The following is a 22,147-nucleotide window of genomic DNA, read 5'->3' on the forward strand; positions in this document are numbered from 1 at the left end:
ACTAGGTCAGCTGGCAAGTTCTGATTTTACTTAAGGACAACAAACTTCAATCAGCTAAGGAGTCAATCTTGCAACTTGCAAATTTCTCCTCTATCTGGCTTTCAGTAGTGCATCAGTCAGCCTGAGATTGAACAGGAAAGCACAACTGAAAAAAAAAAAAGAAAAAAAAAAAAGGAAAGAAGAACACACAGAGATTTAGAGATTTAGAGTGGAGCAATACTGTACACCAGACCTGTGACATCTGGAAGATGTATTGGTTTACATTACTGCTGCAAAAGTAATGTAAAAGAATGAGAAAAGCCCCTATATTTTAGTTCAGTTCTATTGAATCTAACAAGTGTGAAGAAATAGTTTTGGGATTTTTTTGATACCACTAAAATGACTGATGTCATTCATCTACAAACAAATAAATGTATCAATGGATGAGGCTTCTAACTTCTTCCAGTTAAAGGATGGAACCTGCTGAACTTTTTCCAGTCAGGTATGTAAACTGTGAAATAACTTTACAACACAGCCCATAAGGTATGCTTTCTTAGCATAATATTTTGGTGGGAAATATTTTGCATTGTAAATTTTAACTACATGGGGTTTTCTACTTATATGACTGATGAAAAAGCAGAAAAGTATCAATATTCATCACTTTTTTGAACATTTCCAACTATTTACAGTATCTTTGATTTTGTACTTTGTAGCAGAGGAATATAATGGGACATCTTTCACAATTCTGCATTTTTATCTTCTTTTTGACTTTGCTTTTGAAGATGGGGGAAAAAATAAAATACAACTTTTTAAAAAGCATTAGTCCAAAAGATGAATTTGAAGGGCTCTATAAATGATATGTCTTCTGAAAAAGTGTCAATAAGGAAGAATGGGAAGAAGAACAAATGTGAAAAATGTGTTTTCAAAAAGTAAAGCTGATAACAAAGCCTACACTAAATGCAAAGGTCCCAGTTAAGGGTAATTTCACAAAGCCCTTTCTTTTCATGGAAAAGAACTAGACTACAATTCAAAGTAAGAAGTTAGGAAGCATTTGTTCCTCGGAACTGTATGGTTGGTTTCTGCTTATTTTAGGAAGGAATGGTATCAAAATGGCATCTTTCAAATCTCTCAGAAACAACTGTGTTCAAAGTTGATTTGCAATAGAAATCTAAGCATAATATATTAAAGAGAAAATGCCTCTTTTCTGTAATAGCCTTTGCAACTAAGTAGTTTACTGGAGGAGCAATTAGGAGCAATAGGAAAATTATAATACGCATTTTTAAATTTAGAATGTAATAGTTTACAGTTATTGCAATATGATATTGAATTGTTTAAATTACAGCATAATAATTTATTTCTGCAGCATTCAGTGGCACTAGGCCTTTGGCCTCTTGCCTAACAATACACTAGACAAGAATTATTACATTGTAATTCACACCCTGTCACGCCTTATTGCTTAATTAAAGCATAACCCTTCATGACATGACAAGCAATTTGACTGTTACCATAATAGATTATTATCCCACATAACTTATTTTAGTTTTGCAAACCATTCTTCTTTATTTTCTTTGTACATGCACTGAGAATTATCAGAACAATTACATAGATGTGTCTTTACCTGTAAAGTGTGAATAGGTTTAGGAAGAATAGCTAATAACTTGAGGTTGTATTTTTTATTGGAACTATTGCTTGAGTAAACTTTGGCACTTTCTTATTCTTTTTCATTTTGCTTTGGGAATTAAATCCCGCAACACTTTGTAAAACTATTAAGATTCAAGTCTCCGATTAGGTGGCTGCCTATATTTTGTTGTTGAGCTTAGCTATCTAAATGATAAAGTTATTTTATTTTGGTGAATTCTAATGTGGTACTGAAGCAACAATGCGGCTGATGTTACAGTGTCTTTCAAGTTCCAGACAAGGAAGTTGCCAGTTTAATTTTGTTGCAATACAGCAGTTAGCTACTCTGTGTGGAACATTATGTAATACGAAAATCATATTTTTCAGAAATAACTCTTTGAATCACTTTCTTACTAAGGTCTCTCCCTCTTCGTGTTTCTCAGACTGAAACTTGGTATAATATAGAAAAGCTAATCTGATAAAACACATCTGATTATAACTAAAAATTGACTAGGTAAAATTCTTCTTTTGCAAAAAGTCAATTACAAAACCCATTGACTTAAGCAAAACACTGTTCCATGAGATGAAATGGAAAAATGTGTCAACAGCTGTGAAAACACACTTTAATATTCCAGCTTGCATTCAAAATATTTTAATTACTAATTCATATTTTATTAATGCCTTCACATGTGCAATACAACACAGCCATTTGGCTAAGAATAATCCTTTGGTTTTGGCAACTACAAGTTAAAAATTAAAGTGTGTAAACATGGAACGCTGAAGATTTGTATGAACAAAACCCTGGATTTCTTGAGAAGACATATAGGCAATGCATAAAACATGCATACAAAACAATTTTAGCATGGGAATTATATATACCATACCTAAGAGGTGTCCTACCAGTTTCACATAATATCAAGGTGCAATTTAATCAGGTTCCACTGAACTCTGTATGTCTTCAAGGTGACTGGGTTGTCCCTGGAACGCTCACTGCTATAACTACAAAATGTCTATGATGTGACTGTGATATAACTGAAACAGCTGCAGTCTTTGATCATATGCTGGCAGTTTATGTACAGATGCAGAATGTGTAATAAGGCCACACTTTATTAACTTGACTGATGTTCTGTTATTTTACTGGTTCCAAAAGCCAAAGGAGACTAGGCTCCACCATGTTGCCCTGAGAATAATTTATTGTTGCAGCTATTCAAAATGAAATACCTATCATTAAAGTCTAATTGATTACCAAAAGCAAGAGGCATACATTGGCCTCAGTTGATCTGACATTTGCTATGATCTTTAAAGCTACTCTTACATCTAGAACTGTTATTTTGAATTAACACAAAATACATTTTAACTACAGTTTAAAACCACTGCCAGCACTCTGAATGTATGCATACATTTCCTTTTAATAGCTATTTCTACATAGATACAGTCTAGTGAAACTTACAGTGAGCTTTTACCATTTCTTAAGTATACAATACACAAATTCTGAAGGCGTGATAATGAAGTTAGACCTTGACATGCTAGTAGCTGTATTATGTTTTATGAAAGCATCTTTGTTCTCCTTAACAAGTTAAAACATCTTTTGTTTCTACCAAAATATTTTAAACAATTCATCTTTATCAAAGCAGCCAAATTAGAGAGGAGATAGTACGGACTCTAATTTGGCTATTTGATGAAGTTAAATTGCATGTCCAGCGATTAAAAGAAAAATTTACATAAAGCCTAGATATTTTTCCTCATGCATGCAATATGGAAATTCACAGTACCATTATAAATTATAGGTACATATAAAAATTTGCAGTGGGTTACTTTGGACAGAGCTATTTCACAAAGAATATGAAATTAACATTCTCATAGAAGATCTGGTAATAGTATGAAGTTATTCTAGATATGAAGAGCATATAAAATAGACAATTTTCTAATGATTTACTTTTTAATTCCTACTTTTTTCCCCCCTAGCCTCCATTTCCATCTCTGTACTCTTAACTCTAAATTTAAGTTTTACTTTGTCCCTATATTTTTATTAGAAGAAATAATAAGGCCTGGACTCTCAAGTCATTCTGTACCTATACTCCCAGTTTGCCTCCTTCTGTAATCTTGCACAGAAAATACACATTTTCAGAATCTTTTTGGGCACAAAGGGGATATTACAAAATTATTGTACTGTTTTGATGGGATGGCTCTGTCTCCAGGACCTCCCGTATTTAATCCTTTGGTTTTCTTTTCAATCCCTTTCTCTATAGCCTTTATTGTACAGCTGAGGGGCAAAACATCTCAAAAGTTAAGAGGAGCCTGGACCCTACAGTACACATGCTTACATTTTTTCCCCATAGATCCCTTAATCTAGATACAAACAGCTAAATCTGTTTCAATTCCAGTTTTAAGCATATGTAAGTAAGCATTTATACTTTAATCTTCTTCAGTGTGGACATTCCCCAAGAAAGTCTAATTCCTCTAGCCCTCAAGCTTAACCCACCTGATTAAAATGCTGGTTCCTTTTTAGAATCCTAAAAGATTCTGAAATATATCAATTTTTTCCCCCACACCTTGAATGCTTCCCATTTCTAGAAACAAACAAAAATACCAAGTAAATCTAAAATATAAACATTGAAATGGAACAGATTTCTTTCATGAAAATCTGATACCTATTTAATGAGCTTCATTTTCACTTACACTTGTTATAAGTCACCAGAAATTAAAGCTGTAAATAAGGAATAAATAAGCTAAAGTGCTCTAAGTTATCCAGTACAAAAAACAAAACAAAACAAAACAAAGCAAAACAAAACCACAAAAAAAAAAAAACAACCAAAACAAAACAAAACAAAAAAAACAGTGTCAGAAAAGTTTTTTGAGATTGAATATCATCTTATTGTACCCTGGATTACTTTTTAAAACATAGACAAAATTTTTTGTAGGCATATGTTTGTCCTCCTTTCATTTTTCCCCCCCTTAGCTGCTTCTTGTACTTCCTATATACCATTTGCAATGCAATTGTTCTGCTAAATATCTCTGATACCTTCCAGCACTCTTTATTTGTCATCTACTCTGTTCTTCTCAGTACCTTTTTGTGGGCTTCAGCTCAAATGAGAATACTGGACTTTATTCAATGACTTCATCTTAACTGACCCCAGAAAATATGCAGTAAATTAATCTCTAAGAGAAGTTTATTATTTAAATACTAAATTGAATCTAGAAATAAATAATTGCTTTATTATTATAAAATATTATAAAATATTATAAAATCTCTGATACCGATTGTGGGTCAAACTTAAGAGAATGTTTCCAGATAAGCTGCTATTCACCCATTGAAATATCTTAGTTTAATGCCATACAACCTCTGTTCAGAAAGTATTTATTGCTATGCAACATTATTTTTGATGCAAAGCATTGCCCACTGACTTTTAAGGTATCCCATTATTCAACTGTATATGTATTAACAAAAACTCTATAATTTTCATAGTAAAACAAATCTTACATCTGAAATCTGAAGAGTTGACGCCTATAGTTAAAAATTCTCCGTAGTTCTGCAAGATTTCCCCCCCTCTCCACCCTCAGGAGAATATGGATGGCTAAAAAATAACTGTTCTTATGCTCATCTCTTCTCCTACCTTTTCTGATGAGCTGGCTGCAGAAAAGTGTATAAATGGAAAGCTCAATTAGTGCAATTTTTGTATCCTTGGATGTCAATCATGACTGTCAAGAGGTGGGACTTTCAGGATCTCTGTGCATTAATTAAGAGCTCATCTCAGAAGAGTAGTCATTACACCTAAGGACCAAAAATAAGTTTTAATTAGAGTCTAGAAGACAGTGTGCCATCTACTTATAAAATTAGTTCTTTAGTTAAAAATGAACAGCTATGGGACTTGATTAGTAACAAAGCAAAGGGCATAAATCTACTGTGTGCCTTTCAGAAGGCAGAAATATTCTTGTATTTGTAGGCCTGCCTGGAAAAACTGGACAAGTTCTGTAATGCTGTGTGCACACCACTCAGATTTCAGCCAGGATGTATGAATGCCAATGTGATTATTAGACCCTTGTGGAATTACTGATGCAAGGCTGATGTTGAGGGAAGGCTGTTACACAGCTGAAGTTGGATTGTATTTACCTCTCCTAGCCCAGACCGTCTCTGACTGCACGTGCAAGAGGCAAACCAAGGCAAACTCAGCAGAGGGGGCAAGGGGGCGTGCACAGTGCACCGGGGTCATTCACCACTGATACAACACACGCAGCTTTGGCTGGCCTGAGACATGTCAGGGCTCAAGAGAGGTTACAAACAAGCTGGGCTAACTGGTGTCAGCTGCCCAAGAGATCTTTCCTCCTGGCATGACTTATTGAGGACAATCAAATATTCTGCCTAGGATTCTCTAGGGAAATAAAGTGTAAATAATTGATTATATAATTTATAAATTAAAGGTAGGAAAACATTAAAAGCTGGTCTGGAAAAGAAACATGTCAGCTAATAATTCAGGCATGAAAATGGGTAAAACTTAGAAAAAAATAAGTTTACATTCCAGAGAACAAGAAAAAACCTTGTTTGGCTATGGCTAAAATAAGATATATAATGTATTAATAAAAAAAAAAATCAAAACAGCACTCAGCTTGGTCTAGGAAGGATGAGAAAACTAAAAAAAATCAAGCTCCAGTATGAAAATAAAGAAGGAAATGCAGTCATAAAAATGGCCATAAAAATTCAGTGTTGCAAATATTTTAGTTTCTTGAAGGACACAATTTAATATATACTTAAAATGATATAAGAAATAAGAATAATAATTATAAAGGTTATTGCAGAGAAAAAGAGCAGAATGGGAAGGCATGTCAAAAGGACAATAAGATTTACTATGCATCCAGGAATAGTAGAAGAAGTGTTATGACCTTGTTCATTGCTATTATGTTTCATGGTCTTTTACTAAACTATCTGTAAATACATTTAAGAGACAGATATTTTTCTGAAACACTTGTTTGAGAAACACATACAATAAATTTCCAATCTAATCAATATACCTGAGAAGGAATGAAAAATAGCACCGAATTTAACAGCAAAAAAGCAGTAGCTATTGCTGGTAGGTCATTTAAATTGTTTTATCCTAAATAAGAGTGAGTGATGAAATTAGCAATATAGTGAGGGAACAATCAGTCTTTAAAGACATTCAGAAAAATGTGGACAATAATTTATGCTAATGTCATTCAGAAAATTTAATGCCATTTCAGAAAAGTTAATGCCATTAATAAGTATTTTTAATATTTAATGACCAAATGAAATTTTATAATATTTGTAAAGCAATTACTTCTTGTAAATTTTTTCAACCAAGAATTGTTTTCTAGAGAATAGGCACAGAAACGCTCTCCAGAATACTCACTTGGAATATTACTGTATTTACTGCTAGATTTCATTGGGCTGCTTAGGTTATCAGATATGCTGGTAGGACACACCAATACACTCTTGAGAATGTTAATACTGAAACTTGCTACTTAAAAGTTCAACTTTCATTCTGTGAAATAGAGTATATGCTACTGCAATGGATTTATGCGTGCTACAAGATCTGGTATTTACTTCTCTGTAGGTCTAAGTTATTTTTCACATGATAACACATTTCAGGAAAGGCCATGTTTAATACTGGCTGGCACCATGGGTAGGTTGTTTTAAATGAAAAGAAAAGGGAATTTATCCAGAGCTTGTCACTTGTATTTTCTGAAGTAAAGTCCTGAGTCTTGCTATCTGGGGTTTCCTACTAGTGACATTTAATGCATTTCTTGTCAGCTGCTTCTGTTGATTAAGAGGACAGAAGAGATAATAGATGCACTAAACTCCAAAAGAGACAGAGAACTTTTGTTCCTCTGTACAATTATATCAATTTTAATAATGGTTTAATTTGTTGTTATTCATAAGGGACAATGCCAAGACCTGAAGCAGAGGACTAGCAAAGTACAGACTGCATGTTAGCAGCATGGTGCCTTCTCAGTCCTTCATGTTTCCAAGTTTGCCTCTTCTGAGCTCATACTCCAATACGTTGTTTTGGAAGCCAGCCATAAAAGAGGCTAACTCAGACAATAAAATCTGGGTGATCTACTGAACTGTGACTGAGATTTGTGACCTGCCTTAAATTGAATCAGATTCAACTACAAGACTTCTTACAAGCAGCTCTCACCAAGAGCCTGGCAGAATGTCAACACAGTTGTACTAAATATTTGACACAAAACTTGCTGAGAACCACATGGTATCATGTATTGTCATGAAAGTAACTTAAAGCTGGATTAATTCACAGGAAAAGAATAACAAAAAGTAGCAATTAGAAAATGTTTCTCACAGTGGAGAATGTTATATAGCAGTTAAATTATATTGAACAGAAAAACAAAAAGAGGAACAATTCTAAAATTACTTCAGGCGCCCCCCTGGCCAACTTTGAACCCTTCATTGAGGTTTGAAAGTTTGATGCCTTGTCCAAAATTTCCCCTGCGGTTAACAAAGAAAGGGAAAGGCACTTCCAGATACCCAACCAAACTTAAAAGAGCTTCCATCTTTACACTTCTTGTAGTGGGAGTGTTGAGCGCAGACTTGGACATGTTGGTGAGAACTTGTATTAACTTAATCTGCATTCTACAATTTGATTTTCAGTGGTGTCTAGTAAATAAATTTAATTGCAGCATTGAACATTTACCTGCACATTTAGATGCTACCGGAGCTGTGGGCAGGGATTTCACAGTTTCTACAACACTAGCCAAATTCTGATGGGCAGTACTGTGCAGAGGTCCTTATTCCTATTGATCAGTGCCTTTCCTGCTCCCTACCACAAAATTAACACTAAAAAGTACTAATATTTTCCTATTTATACTGAATTGTAGTTATTGTCTCTCATATGGTTAATACTTATATTTGGGAAAAAAAATAATAATTTTATCCTGCTTTAACAGTTTTATTTTTCTTTCCTCAAAAAGAGACCAGAACAATGAAAATATTTTGATTAATTTATCAACAGAGATGTGTTATTTCCTACAGTTAAACTAACACTTTAAAAAAAATTTCTGAGACTCCTATAAAAAATAAACCTCAGTGTGTAATCAGAGCCAAGAAGCCTACACAGCACACATACTTAGCTTTCAATCTAGAAACAGATTATAGGGCTGGAACTGGAGGACCACAGTTTATTCTTTGCTTAACTGATTAGTCTTGAAAAAGAATAAGAATCTGAAATTCAAGCTGAATATCAATGTGGTCACAAAAGGGGTGAAGATAACCCAATAAATATAATATATAGGTTTTAATCCCATGGAACATTTCTTATCTTCAGTAGTTTCTGTTGAAACTGTAGTGACAACAGAAAAATATTTATACAAGAACTGTATGGAAGTGTGTAATAAGTCACTGGAAAATATAAAAGTATAAAGAAAAATGAATTAAAATTTAACTGAAAAGAGGTAGCAAAAACTATTAGAAGTAGCAAACAAGCAGAGAGGAATTTCTCCATGGCCAGCACTGTCTACAGATCCAGACCTCTTCCTGAAATCCATCCATTTATCATTCAGCATTGGAGTCACTTTGAAAACTATTCCATTGTAGTCAGCAACACCCAAATTGCAAATGGAAGTTATAAATCAGACAGCAGTACCACAATGTTTTCTACTGTCAAGACAAAAACCACTGCTGACTAATGAATAAGAGAAGAGTTTGTTTTAAAACAAGATACACCTGTATTTGATAACTTGGGTTTCAGCATTTTGCTGCCTCATTTTAGTACACAATTAACATTTTATTTTTTAACTTTTTCTTATCTTTTCCTTATCTCAATTTCTGTGTTAGTTCACAGGACCACAGCAGAAAATAGAAAAATTATATCAAAATGTTTCTTTTCTTTGTTATTGATTGGGAAATTTTTGATTTTTTTGAATTATATTCTTACATTTTTAAAAATTGAAGAAGTTCAGAACATTATGGTCTTCATTGTAATACAAAAATATTTATTAATTTTGGGGAACACGAGACGCAACATTTTAAAAATATTTGGTGTTTTTTAACTGGGCTGGTTGATATCATTACAGCTTGTTGGATAAAGCCTTTCAAGAAAAAAAATTACCACAGATAAAATATAATATAGAAATTCCAAGAGTTAATAAGACAAGCGTAGAAAAACTACTAATTGCAAAATTCCCAGCTGTCTGATTTCAGCTTGATTAATGTTTTTTTTTCATTCGTTGGAATTCTATGATCAACAAAAGTCCTAACATGTCAACAAAAATCTCACAGAAATGAAGGGATTAAGGCAGCACTGGAAAAATGATGCAGGAGTGATACTGAGAATGAAACACGATTGTGCAGAAACAATTGAGGTTAAAAATTAAGTACCTGAGCTTGCCTAAATTTGAGAGAATAATATGTTTTAAGCAACATCATGATGGTACTGAGTTGTGCTGCCATGCTCATAGAAGGGTTTAGGTGGGAAGGGGTGTGAAAAACTGCCTAGCTCCAACCATGGACAGGGACACCTTGTTGGCACCTCTTCCATTTACAGATTGAAATTATGATCTGGAAGGTATTTCCAGAAACCTCCTAGATTGCTAATGCTTTTTTATGCTGTGCCGTTAATAGATACTGGGGTAGTTCAAGTGCCCCATGAGAACCAGGCCTCCTGAACATAGAACTGTCTGTAAAGGGCCTCATACATGGGGTCAGGTGGCCTGTAGCAGACCCCCACTATAATGTTACCTGTCCCTGCACTCACTTTATCCTGAGCTGGAAGCTTTTGGCTGACTACTTATTCACCCCCACGCAGAACTCCATGCACTCCGGCTGGTCATTGACAGAGAGGGCAACACCACCACCTCCTGGCCTTCCATATCTGTTCTTCCTAAAGAGCCTATATCCTTCCATTCCAACATTCTAGTCACAGAAGCCACCCCACCACATATCTGTGATGTCAGTAAGATCATATCCCTACAGGCATGCATGTCTAAATCCTCATTTATTACTCATGCTACTTGGTCTTCCATAGAGGCATCTAAACTGTGCCCCCAGTGAAGCTGACTTACTGGCTGAAGCAGCTGGAATTCCTTCGTGCTGCTCTTCATGTGCTCTCCTGCTGGCCTGTGATACCTCCACAGGCTTCTGGGCATCTATTGCTGGCACTAGCATCAAACTGGCAGGAGTTGAATGGATTAAAATTCCCCTTCCCTGGAAAGTTTCAATTCAAGTCTTCATCATCTTGTCAAATGTATGAATGAAGATGCTGTTGTCCTCCTCTGATAGACGAGCTCCATCAGCCCCCAGCAGACCACGTTTCTCAAAGTGAGTCCCAGAGCGTAACGGATAAAGCCCTAGCTGTGTCACCATTTGTCAATTCACTGGAGTCAGCCATCCCTTTCAAACCTCTTTCCTCTGACTAGCAGGACTGGTGAAAAACCTGTGTTCTAGTGTCCCTTACTGCTGCTTCCCAGCCTCTAATCCTTCTTGATACTCTTCAGCCTGCTTTGGCTGCATCACTGGTGCCCATGTGAAACAACGGCAGCGGATAGCGGCCAAGAGTCAGTACACGGCTTTGTAGTCTCTCGGTGCCACCCCTGACATGAGCGAGCAGCGCATCTCCCTAGAGAGAACTTTAGGTTGCCAAATGGGTGCCTCCATAGCTCTCAGAACAGTCACCTGCTCTTTACAACCTGTGGCCTCTTCTTAGCTGCACTGGTTATTGCACAGGGAGCACGTTGGACTACATTACTCAGCCCCAGCAGCTCTCCTGAGGTGATGGGTCTTTCCTCTTCAGTTTGCAGAGCAGTGAACGGGTTCTGTAAGGGCACCTCAGGCTTCAAGGAAGTCTCTTTCTCCTGCTGGTCCTTGCCATTGCAAGCTTCCATTCTTATGTATCACTAGCCCCCCTTCCTACGGTGTGTGTGCTGTTGGGGGAAGTTTTCAGCTGTTTGGCTGCAGGCTTTGGGTTCCCTGCAGACTGTACTTGGAAACAGCTATTTAACTCCTTCTCAGCCTCCCTGATGTTATATAGCCTTATCACCACCTCCTGCAGCTCAGCCACCTGCATGTTCCACTGACCTGGGCAAGTGAACCTATTGTGATCAACCTTCCCTGTACTTGTGATGTGTTTCTGACGGGAATGGATAACACATGTCTTTTTAGGGAGATACTCTTTGTAACTCTGATCTTTGTCACAGAACCTTACAGAAATGTGTCACTGAGACAAAATCAAAATTTACAGTTGGGCTCACCAGGTTCACCCTATCAGAAAAGAGTGCAGTGTCCTAGTATCAAGACTAAGAACAGTAAAGTAAAAGAAGAAATCGCAGCATAGTCTATCTGAAGAAAACACTTATAAAGGTTGTATAAAGGATGAATTGATTGACGTGAAACTGGAGCAAGAATTTGAGAGCATGGCTTCAGTCTGAAGTTAGGTCAGCTGCCATATTCAATCCTGCCAAAGTGTTGGTAAGGTTTGTTGCTTGAAATAGAAGCCTGCAAGACAGACCAGGGAAGAGACCACAGGTGCAGCTTGCCCTGTACTGTCATAACAATAAATAAGGTTATCTGTCATGATCAAACCATCTGGAGAAGTCCTTTATACTGTACTGAATAGATGTTACACATTTATTTAAGGTTACAAAGAGTGCCTGAAATAGCACTGATTTGTAAGGAATAGTCTGTGTCCTATAATTAAAGGCAGTATCACTGTAAATGTGCAGGCAAAATTGTGGGAAGAATTTTAAGGGCATTTTGGTAATAATGATTTATAAGTGATGATATACAAGTTTAAAAAAGAAAAACAGATGACTGTTCAAAATGCTGTATACTGCAGCAGTCTAGGACTGAAAGCAATGATCCAGACATCAGTGCCTGGGTATTTATTCCTTTCTAGAAAAGTTATTTAAAACAGAGGCCAGTTTCATCATCGTATGTCAACAAGTTGGATTGTAATAAAAATTATCTTGCTAGTAAGTTATACACTCAAGCTTTGCAATTCAGGGTATATATGGAAATCCAGCTGATCATGGGATTACCTACGGGACAGTATTAATTACAGCTAAAAGAAAAGGATCTGGATTGAGCTGTAGCCTTGACCTACCCTTCTTCTTCTGCTACAGAACACAAAAGCTATGTTAAAGGACATATTTTTTCAGAAATCTGAATGATCGTTATGCTTACTTTTCTACTGCTATCTCTTTACTGCTAGCTTTAATTTTTTTATCTTTTTAAAGCATGCTTGGCATGCTCCCCAAACATCATAATAGGAAAATAAATGATAGGTATAATTTCTTTCCTGAGAAGCAGACAGGTAAATTGAGAAATATTATGTACCATGCTGATAGTCTACTGTGTGTGCAGGTGAAACTGAAATTAATTACAGTTCCTTTGTTTTCTCCCTTATGACCCCTCTTCTGACAGACTCAAAATCCCCTCAACTTCACATATGTAGTATATGAGGGACCACAACACATTTGGTACTCTGAGAAAAATCTGCCTGTTATCTGTTCTCCACAAAAAAAGCAAAAAGCTCCTGTTTCAGCATTTCTGTCTACAATCATAGGGTTGCTGCAGCCTCAACTATAAACTTAAAAAAGAGTAGCTCTTTCTCTCCTTCTATAGCTATCTGTTCTTTTCCCAATAAACTTGGCACATTTCTCTGCAACACCATCTTTTTTTGGGCTGCAACATATGGGGCTTAATAGCATAGCATAGGACTGCAATTTTTAGCCTAGCCTCTCCTGTTCTACACAAAATAAAAATGACTGCTGCCTACCTTCAATGACCCTCACAGACAAGAAGACCACCTTGTCCTAGATTGTTTTCCAGATAAGCAAACCTTCAAAACAAATATGATGTCATCAAACATAAACACATCTCACCCCCTTAAATTTAAGCATGCAGTTTAATATAGCTTAACTTACCAAAGATATTAAACCTGAAAGATTCCCTGGCTTTACAATCAGGAAGATTAAGCAGGGCTACCGCAGCTTTCCTATGCTATTATTTAGCACCTCTGAATCAAGACACCAGCTGTTGGAGCTTTGACTAAGCAACAGTAAACTAGAGAAAAGTAGCAAATTAGCACTTTCTCTCTTGGGCTGGCTGACTGAATACTTTAAGGGGAGGAAAGTAAAGGCCTCATTAAAGTTGCTTTTCTTGGTGAAGAAAAGCAAGTCAGGGTAGGGAAATACCCTTAGAGCTTTTACAGATAGCAAAAAGGAAAAAAAAAAAAAAACCAACCCACCAAACTTTGCAATAGGGCCATTTACTGCAATGTAATGATCTCTCTCTGCATCACTGAGATATTGGGGAAGATGTGAGCATCTTTTTCTGATGCTCACCAGCTGATTTAACATGATGAAAAATGAACTGGCACTTAGGAGATTTTTTCCTAAGTTGCAAGCTGCAATTCAGAGTTTCAGGTTTCTTTGCATAATGGAAGCATATACCTATCTCCCTTTCTGAGCCACATCTATCTCTCATGCATCCTCTTTCTGGAATCTGTGAAACTTCTACCCTTTTACTCTATTTTTTTAAATCCATTTTCACCTGAGTATTGAAACTGAGGAAAAATTATTAATTTTCATAGTGTGTAGAGTTGTACATGCCACTTTTACTGACTGCCTTTATAATTAGTCTAGACAATGCTGATTAAATCCCCTTTGATTTTTGAAAAATACCTTAATTGAAATAATTTACTAGAATTAAGTTTAGGTTGAGTGTTTTTCTCCCCTCATCTGCTTGAACTGAGCACTGAAGGAACTTGAAGACATTGGCACACAGCCTTCCAGGAGTACTGTGCTCTCCTCTGGCTGCAGGAATATCCTTTAACAAAACACAACTTATTCCTTTAGCGGGAAAGCTGAAACATTTGAGTAAAGTTGTTGCTACTATCCTCTTCTTATGCACATTAATGCCACAAAGTTTGGGAGTAGTATTTCATTGTCAAACTAGTAGCAGACTTCGTGCTTAAAATTTTTTTGAATGACTTCTAATCATAAATATGCTTTGTTTACTTCCTCTTGTTGATAAATGTGATCGCAGCCCAAAGTCAAACCGGTACTATGTTAACTTTATGTCTTTGTAGCATCAGCGCTCAGTGGGAAAGAGTTTTCTGAAGATTTGGAAAAGCAGAAAAAAGTTGTCATCAGCCTAACTTTGCAGAAGTGTTCAAGTTGAACCTGGCAGTCGTTTTTATACTGCTAACCCAGTTGTTGACAGTCCTGGTTCAGAGGCGACCCCAGTTTTATGAGTCATGATTAAGGACCACATCACTACAATCCCTGTTGCAAAGCAATCATTTACGGACCACATCACTACAATTTCTGTTGTAAAGCAATCATGTGGATGGAAGATATTCACTAGAATGTCAGAGTTTCTTTCCTGTACACTGTTTCTGTATAGACCTCTGTGTCTAGACAATGCAGTAAAACATCTAGTTTACTCTTCAGATTTAAAGTAAAGGAATCTGAACAATGATGGTGAAACTGTCCTTTTAGCCAAGTAATGATCTGCAAAAGTATCTCCTTCTCATCATTAGAGACAAATTTGTAAACTGTCTTGTAAGAAAGTTTAAATAAAAATAGACTCATAGGGTCTTCAGTCTGACAAAAACAGCGTCCTTGTGTACTGCGAGAGTTATACAACATTTAGCTTTTTATTTGCATCAGTTAAGGGTGTAAAGCAGTAGTAAAATAATGAAACTATATCTCTGATTGCCTATGCCCTGTAGCAAGAGTGCTAATGTTTTTCTGTGTGCACGACACTGCTTCTCCTTACTGTATGTAACTAAGGAAAGTGTTAACCATACTAAACTTTCTGTTGGTAATTCTAACAGGCTGTCTTGATTTATACTTTAAAATATCTATGCACATATTTGTTATTACACTTCACTTATTCAATCATTATCTAAGTCAACAGAGAGATCTTCAGCAAGACAGCTTGTATTTATCACACTTCATGTACTTAAATTGTATGTCACCCTGTTAAGTAAAGTCCAAGGAAATTCTTGATTGATTCTGAAGTTAACCATATGGTTATCTAGCAAGTCAGCAGAAATGAAATTCATTACCAAAATCAATTTTATGTAATTGTTATTAACTAGTATTGGTTTAATGCTTATTTTCTCTAGTCTTTGGTTGGGTTAAAATGGCAGCGGTAATTTAATGGTCACTGTTTGTAATATAGCCAAAGCCCACTAGTGTGTGAAAAAGGGCACAGATCTCAAAACAGTTCAGAGAGCTTGTTTTCTGACAGACTAAAATAAAACATGATTATGATGTTATGTAATCATATATCTTTTAATGAAACTCTTAGAAGTGAAACCCAGCTTTTCCTTACATGCTGCCCCTTTCCACCAGAATAAGGATAAGGGTAGGGAAAAAAATAAATCTGGTGTTTTTCACAACACCACCTAACTACTTTCAGTGTCTTTTTTCTTTTGTAAGAACAGGAAAAGCTCAAACCAAACTAAAAATAATTGCAAGAAGTATTACTGCAGTTGTAAAAGCAAACTCTGAGAAATGAGATTTTTCTTTCTTGGGTATCTGCATTTTGATATACTCCATATTTGCATGATCCTATACTGTTTTTCCCAAAACTCTTCTGCATCACTGAGCAAGGATGTGCTCTGGGCATGAATAGGGATCACTTCATGAAGGGTGCTGTTAGTCATTATACCCCTCTCAGATTTCTGGCAGAAATTGCAAAATGTGAAATAAAGAAAGCAGATGCTATCAGAAGAACCTGTCCATTTATTAAACTTCTGCTATGTAGAAGTGGATTCTAGATCCTATAATAGACTTCCTACTGGGTACTGCATATCCTCTAAAATGTATTCTCAAAGTTGATACCAAGTGGTGTATTCCCTGTTTCTGGGTCTGTGGAGCTGGCTTGAAATTTTGTTGCCTGTTTAAAGAATGATGAAGATTCACAACTTCAAACATTTCTATGATTGTAATATTAAGCTGTGTCATGAACATAGACCTATATGATTCTGATAGGGCTCAGCATCTTAAATTGTATACTCAGATCATTGGATTCTTTTACTTTAGTCCCTATTACTACTTGACACAGAATTTTAGGTATGGCCTTAAAATAGCATAGCTTCCTGGATTTCTGACTTTTGCTGAAGCTTTAAACTTCAAGCTAGGCACTCAAAATTCTCAAATATATCTATCTGTGAGGTAGCTAAAAGGGAAGCATTAACTTTTCACTAGCTTGTGTATGGATAGACAGACTCAAGACTGACCTGTAGATCAAGATGGAGTGTATGTGCTGCCAGCAAAAGAGCACAAGAGCATGATGTTGTGAAGTGTCAAACTCTTATGAGTCCAGTTTCCTGTGCAATGCCATCAGAATCACAGTAGAGTTGACAAGACCATATTCATAAAACCATAGTGGACTTGGGAACTTTTAAGCACTGCACTTTCTGGAATAAATGTGAATGATCTATATTAGGATTCCTTGTAAATCATTAATTTTTCTTCTGAGTCTTTGACCCAGCCCCATCCATCTGCTCTGGCTCCTGTGACAATTATACATAATAATCTCCTGCCCCACAGGTGGGGCTTGAAATTAAATTGGTAGCCATGAGTGGAACTCCTACAGTCATGATGAGTATCATGCAAAAGCTCAGAGGGTAACAACTATATAGTCCAAAATGCCGTGGACCACTCTTTGTGCCAGGGTAATTGAAAAAGCTGTTTGGTCATCCCAGCCTGCTCCTGTGGTCTGAACTAGGGATGATTTGTAAAAAAAGGAAGAATCATGTAGCTCAAGATTGTAGCATTTGATATATAAAAATCACCTAGTTGAAATTTACATGGGCAAATTTAATTCTGCTATTTGTAACTCCTGATCACTTGATTTTGGAACTTTGAAGTTTTGTTGTTTTAACTGTTTTCACTCTGCTGACAATTCTGTACATAGTTCTACATGCTCCAGCTCCCATTAAACCTATGCAACAAGAAAGAAGAAAGTAGAAATCCCCTACCCTTCCTATGTTCTGAGAAGCTGCACAAGAACAAAAAAATTTAGATTTTGACATATTTTTAATGTCTTTGAAAACTGGCAGTGGTGCTTTATCAGTCAAACACCTACAGGTTTTTAATCACTACTCAGTGTAGTTCAAACTCATTATATGTCAGGTCCCACTTGAGCTGATACACTTATTAAGTCATTCAGCATCCGGTTGGCATCACTGAATAAAACTGGATATCATGCAGATTTGAGAGTTATTTGAGGATCAAAATTCTGAAATATTATTTTTAAAACTGACATAACACTTCAGGGCTTTAGAATCAACTTGTTAAATTGGCTAAAAAATAATAAGAAATCAGAGTTCTGTCAGGTTTCTCTTCTTGCTCTGCATACCATGAGGATATCAAGGCACAATGAGTATAATATTGCTTTTATGAAGAGTTCAAAACACATTAGGCAGTGCTGCTTATATTCAAAGCTCACCCTGCAGAGGTGTTTTCGTATTGCATGTTCTGGCTGTATTGGCTGTCATGAAAACAGGAGGTCACTTACTGACACCTCATTAAAGATTCTGACTCTAAAAAATATTTACTCTGCAAATAAATGTATTTAATTTATCAAAGATAGGATTTATTTACCAAAACAGTTTTTTGGAAGCCATTATAAATTCTTTTCTTCAAGCATGCTCAGTTACTTTTGTAAGAATGAATACTTTAGTATTGTCCACCTAATTGCTAAGTGATATCCACCACAGAAGAATCTCTGGTACAGTGGCAGCTAAGGTGATAATCCTCTTGACTTTTGTAACTATTTGAGTTTTTTCAGGTTGTGCTGAGAAAGACTACAAGTCACTGACTACATTCAGTGCAGAATGTTACAAGATGGAAAGGTACAGAATCAAAGACTTGCCTGCAGGCAACAATGCCTCTTGTTACAGCAGTTCTTTCTACTTGCACAATTAAGATACTTGTTTGAGCCTGATAAGATTTCAGTATACATCATGGTATTTCTATTTTATATTTATACCCTGTGACAGGGTATATCCATATGGAATGCACAGGGCTAATTTGTTCATGTCCTAATATGAAAAATTTGTTGATGTTTCTTGTGATAAAACTGTTGTGCATTAAAATTTCCCCTTATATAGGGGAAAAATATATATAGTTAAAGTAATGAGAGAGGATGTTGCTAGCATCTTATGGTATAGAAAGCATATTATTTTTTAAGTGCCGTCTAAAAAAATAATTTAAAAAAATCATTTTAAGGTGGAAAGGGATGAGAGCGATAACATTGAACATTGAACAAATTCACATTAAGGTTAGACTTTCTCACCCTCACAAAGGGCTAAATCTGTATAAAATAAAACAAGACTTTGTTCTACATATAGTAGTTTTCTGTTATCTGAAAATACATGTTCTAGTAGCGTGTTCAATAAAAGAATATAACTGACATTAAGTTTTTGTTAAAAGAATTCTGTCAAGGTAAAGAAGAAACTAAAGAAGCTGTACATCATTGGTATGTGGTATAATTAGCTGTGGCAGGTCTTTAATTGTCATAGACAAGATGACAGAATCTACTTATATCAGTTTTGTGGACTATTTATATACCAAAGTCATTATGACCCCTGAGCTTGTTTAAGAAAATTAAATTTCACTAATGAATTTTCAATTTTTAGGCAGAAAGTATATCCTAAAGCAATTTTGAACAAAGTCTGTGATGCGTAAGTGAACTAAAGGTACCTAAAAGAAAGTTGAGAAATCCCTTTAGGAGAGGAAACATCACATAATATAGAATAAACCATGATAGCACCTGTTGTTTTTGCTTCTCTGTGTGCAGGAGCTGTGATGGAAAAAGGGGAATTTCTGCTGGAAAGAAAAAAAGAAGTGGTTCAAAAAGTAACTGGAAGTGGAAAGATGGTAAAGCAATTTACTTTTATTACAATTTGATAGTTGCCTAAAATGGTTATGTTTCCAGGTAAGGAATTTAAGCAGATGAGCTTGGAATCTTTGGAAATATGCAGTAAAAGCAATGTGTGAACATTAGAGGATGTGTCAGAAAGATTCCTGAAGTTGGCTGTAAAGATTTTTAATTCTGTTTAAGTAGTTCATATGTACAACATGCAACATGTATGTTTCTATTAAGAGACAGCCAGGATGCACAGAAGAGACAAGGATATTTCTTTGAACCTCAGAGTCTGGGATGCAGAAAAGAAAGCAGTGTTGGCAGGCAGAATGGGATTATGCCAGGGGAAAGGAGGATCCTAACGCCACTATCTTTTTTGGGCCACACACAGAGCTTCAATGGGAAACAAACTCTTGAAAAACAGATTCTACTATGGAAGAAAACAGAGGTATGAACAAAAGTGAACTAAAAAAACTGTGAAAAACTATGGAGGAACCAGAAACCAAGAAGCTGTAACTCCTGCAGATTTCAGAGATAGGATCTTTTATTGAGATAAAATCATCATTACCTAAGGGGAGAATCTGAAAGCAATGCCACACACAGGGTGAATGTTCCAGAGTCTTTTGATCTTTTAGACACTTTTACAAAGAAAACTTTGATAGGGTCTTGATGTCCTAGCCAAAGATGTTACCACAAACTCTGAAATAATGAAAACAATTTTATAATCTATAGTTCACAGAGATAAAAGCCATACAGTTTTTTACAGTAATATATTTGCACATATACTTACTTCTCAGATTATTCTTGTGCTTCTTAGATGTGATCCAGCAAGATAGCCAACAAAATAATTATAAGAATGCTGGTGCCTGCATAAATTCCTATTTACTTAGAAGTCAGCAGGCAACCTCCAAATTCAGATTTACGCATCCCTGAACACCTGATGTGTGTTGAGGGATCAGAATCAAATTAAAGCTCTAAGTCACAGTATCAGAAATGGCTATACAAGCCAAGGCTGTTTATCCACCAAACTTAGGAAAGATATATGTTAATAATCCAAAACTGAAAGAAACATTGAAAAAAAAATGTTTTTGAGGGAAAATAAAATTTACATCATGTTATATTATTTGCTGATGGAAATCTGCTTATTCTATAATGATGATGTTTATACAGTGGATTTTCACTTCTATGGTTGTCTTTTGTATAGGCTTTAAATGAATAAAATAGTCTTTGCCACTACAGTACAGTAAAAGCTCCTTATATCATTATAGCCCTCAGAGAAATCTGATAGAAAAAGTGGTTATGCACTTTCTGTTTTATTTACAGTATAATTAAAGTAATTATTGTAGTTGTTACAGTAGTACACCTTTTATAATTTCATAGCTGAAGTGAGATCTGGGATAAATAATAGCTATCTAGGGCACTTACTGGAGACATTATTTACTTTTACAAACTATTGATTACCTTATAATTCACAAAAGAAGCAAAACCACAAACTCGCTTGCAAAGGACATCAATAAAGAGTCTAAATAAATATTAGAGCCAGGTACAGGTTCAGTGGATATTTCTTTCATATAAATACTATTAGTACATGTTTACAAATGCATATACAAACCACTTGATTTTTAAAATACCATTTTTATGCCAATTTATATCTGGTTTTCACTTTTAAATAGACTAGATAACTTCTCCCTCAATGCCTTTCTTTGTATGTGTTTTTAACAACAGAAAGTAATTTCATATGTACTTGTGTCAGAAAAATAATTTTTACAATTTTCACTTTGTTTTTTCTAAAATTACTTTATCTCTGCAGGTCACACAAACCTGACTGTTTTTCAGTTGAGTCAACATGTCCTTAGCATGAAAAAAACCCAAATATGACTGCAGTGAAATGACTCATATTTTTAGAGACAAACCAAGGTATGAAGGTTTTCACTGTCTGCCAATAACTTACAGAGCACTTGCCATTGACAGTTCATGATTCTAAGAGTTATCACACTAGAATAAAGAAAGAGCTGCAGTATTTCCCTAGTCCTGGGATCTGATGCAACAAAATCATTGATATAGCACTGGTAGGCCATTATACTCTAAAAAGCTTAACATTCTACCTGGTAAATAAGAGGATTTTTTTTTTCTATTCAACTGAATTTTCCTGAACACGAAAATGCCTGCTATTCTTCGGGTTGCATAGACGGGGGGGAAAAATAGATAAAAAAAGAATCATGAATCTTTTTTCACTTTCCTTGTAGAAATTATTTAATATACTAAAATGTAATGCTTCTCCAAATACTTATTAAAATCTTTGATTGTAGCATCTAGTGAGAATATAAATAGAATATTTCCCATATGGTTCCCCTTTAAAACAAATGTAGCTAATAAAATTTAATAGACAAAATGTCTATGTGTTTTTTAGAAATTCTAGATGATGAGCATAACTACTTTTACTTTGAACAGGTGATATTGAACAATTAAAAAAGGGATTTCTGCTTCTGAATTTCTGAATCAAAAACATAAGAACATATTAACCTTGAAATATCTTTTTCCATCTACCATTTCTATCAACACTGTGGTCATAATTTCCTTCTGTGGACCATACCCATAAAATTTCCTACTTGGATTAAAGCAAACTGATTTCTACACAAAATGTGTTCAAAACCAGAACTCTTGAGGGAAACTTCATAGTCTTCTGCAGTTCTTTGAACTTAA

At 35.5% G+C, this 22,147-nt stretch overlaps 1 protein-coding gene across 1 annotated transcript in view; it reads right to left on the reverse strand.

Annotated features, from left to right (window-relative positions):
- The window catches only part of TENM3 (teneurin transmembrane protein 3), a 666,217-nt gene that overhangs the window by 593,648 nt on the left and 50,422 nt on the right, over window positions 1-22,147 (reverse strand). The window contains exon 3 of the mRNA XM_053940099.1: window positions 5,211-5,368. The gene's annotated coding sequence lies outside the window, so the exon portion shown is untranslated. The remainder of the gene's footprint in view (window positions 1-5,210; window positions 5,369-22,147) is intronic.

Source organism: Vidua chalybeata, chromosome 4 (assembly GCF_026979565.1).
Source record: "Vidua chalybeata isolate OUT-0048 chromosome 4, bVidCha1 merged haplotype, whole genome shotgun sequence".
In the NCBI taxonomy this organism is placed as follows: Eukaryota; Metazoa; Chordata; class Aves; order Passeriformes; family Viduidae; genus Vidua; species Vidua chalybeata.